Source organism: Taudactylus pleione, unplaced genomic scaffold (assembly GCF_031769625.1).
Source record: "Taudactylus pleione unplaced genomic scaffold, aTauple2 ptg000570l, whole genome shotgun sequence".
NCBI classification, from domain to species: Eukaryota; Metazoa; Chordata; class Amphibia; order Anura; family Myobatrachidae; genus Taudactylus; species Taudactylus pleione.
This window is the reverse complement of record NW_028284972.1, coordinates 80,001-82,500: the sequence shown is the minus strand read 5'-3', so window position 1 is coordinate 82,500 and position 2,500 is coordinate 80,001.

Here is a 2,500-nt window from a genome sequence, read left to right as displayed (position 1 = left end):
GGGGGGGGGGGGGGGGGGCGCCGCGGGACTGCACCTCACTCCCTCTCTGTTTTTATTTCACGGGTGGCTATACAATTTTATTTACATTTTTTATTTTACCAGGCGGCCACCGGGGGGCGCCGCGAGGCGGGGCGGGTCTGCACCTCACTCCTCCTGTGTTTTTTTTAGTCTCATGGGTGGCTACATAATTTATTTTTTTTTAAATTCCAGTGGCGGCCACCAGGGGGCGCCGGGAGGCGGGGCGGGTCTGCACCTCGCTCACCCTATGCTTTTATTTCATGGGTGGCTATAGAATTTTTTTTTTTTTTTTTAATTCCCGGGGCGGCCACCGGGGGGCGCCGCGACTCTGCCCCTCACTCACCCTATGCTTTTATTTCATTTGGTGGCTATGTCATTTTTTTTTTTTTTTTTAAACATTTCCCGGGCGGCCACCGGGGGGCGCCGCGAGGCGGGGCGGGTCTGCACCTCACTCCCCCTATGTTTTTATTTCATGGGTGGCATATAATTTGTAATTTTTTATTTATTTTTTTTAAATTCCCGGGCGGCCACCGGGGGGCGCCGCGCGGCGGGTCTGCACCTCACTCTCGCTATGTTTTTACTTCACGGGTGGCTATTCAAATTTGTTTATTTTTTTTTTCATTTTCCCGGGGGGCCACCGGGGGGCGCCGCGGGGCGGGTCTGCACCTCACTCCCCCTATGTTTTTATTTCATGGGCGGCTATTTCTTAAAAAAAAATAAAAATAAAAAAAATTCCCGGGGTGCTGCTGCAGTGGCGCGGGGCGTCCACCGGGGGGCGTCCACGATTCGGTCGGGCCTGCACCTTGCACTCTCTCCCTATGTTTTCATTTCATGGGTGGCTACTTTAAAAATTTTCATTTTGTTATTTATTTTTTAATTCCCGGGGCGTCCATCGGGGGGCGCCGCGTGGGGGGGGGGGGGGGGGGCGTTTCTGCACCTTGCACTCTCTCCCTATGTTTTCATTTCATGGGTGGCTACTTTAAAAATTTTCATTTTGTTATTCATTTTTTCGATTCCCCGGGGCGTCCATCGGGGGGCGCCGCGTGGGGGGGGGGCGTTTCTGCACCTTGCACTCTCTCCCTATGTTTTCATTTCATGGGTGGCTACTTTAAAAATTTTCATTTTGTTATTCATTTTTTCGATTCCCCGGGGCGTCCACCGGGGGGCGCCGCGCGGCGGGGCGGGCCTGCACCGTGCACTCTCCCTGTGTTTTAATTTCATGGGTGGCTGTTTTTCATTTTTTTCAAAATAATAATAATAATAATAATAATAATAGTAATAATTTCACGGGGCGCTGCTGGTGCAGCGTCGCGGGGCGTCCACCGGGGGGCGCCGCGGGTCGGGGCGGGTCTGCACCTTACTCCCCCCAATGTTTTAATTTCACGGGTGGCTCTATTTTTTTTTATTTCAATTTTTTGCCCTCCCGGGGTGCTGCTGCAGCGCCACCGGGTGGCCACCGGGGGGCGCCGCCGTGCCGGCGGGCACCGGCCTTCGCCCCTGCCCCCTCCCCGGCCCCCCAGGGGCCCGTCAGGCCAAGGGGCGGCGGTCCACGGGAGGCCGACTCCCCTCTGCGGAGGCCCCGATGAGGTCGGACCGGGGTGCCCTCGTCCGCCCTGCGCTTCCGAGGCTTCGGGGAAGAGAGGGAGAAGCCGCCGCTGAAGGTGGCGCGCAGCACCGGTGGCGTGACCCGTGAGGGAAACCCTCCGGCGGATTGTTAGGAGAGGGAGAGAGAAAGCGAGGCGACTGGCCGGGGGGGCCTTCTCCCACCCGAGGAGGCCCAGGCCGGGCTCCAGGAGAGCACGGGAGATTCTGCGAGCGAGGCGTCCCAGCCAGGGCTCCAGGAGAGCACGGGAGATTCTGCGAGCGAGGCGTCCCAGCCAGGGCTCCAGGAGAGCACGGGAGATTCTGCGAGCGAGGCGGCCCGGCCAGGGCTCCAGGAGAGCACGGGAGATTCTGCGAGCGAGGCGTTCCGTGCCAGGGCTCCAGGGGCGACCGGGGAGAGAGCCCCTTCCGCCAGCGCGGGAGCCCCCGGAGGTCTCCCGGCAGGGCCGAAGGGGTACGGCCCTTCCCCTTCATCCGTTCCCTGCGGCGCAGCGCCACCCGGCGGCAGACAGGGGAACTGCAACCTCTGGAAGTCCCGATGAGGTCGGGAAAAAGGGCCTCGTGCCGGGACCCGGTTCCAGGAGGTCGGGTAAATTCCGCCGGCGCCCCGCAAAAGGTGGCGCGCAGCAGCGACGCCGTGACGTCCGAGGGAATTCCTCGGGCGGATTCATAGGTGGCGAAGAGGCGAGAGAGAGAGAGAGAGAGAGCCAGGAAGAGATCCGTGGGGGGCGCAGCGCGAGAAGGCTCGAGGCGCCCCCCGAGCCACCCTTCCGATCGATGAGGCACCCCGCGTCCCGGCGGGGAGGGACGATCGCTCGGCCGGAACCCAGGGGTCCCGGCCGGATTCACGGGCGAACCCGACCCTCCCTCGGCCCACGGC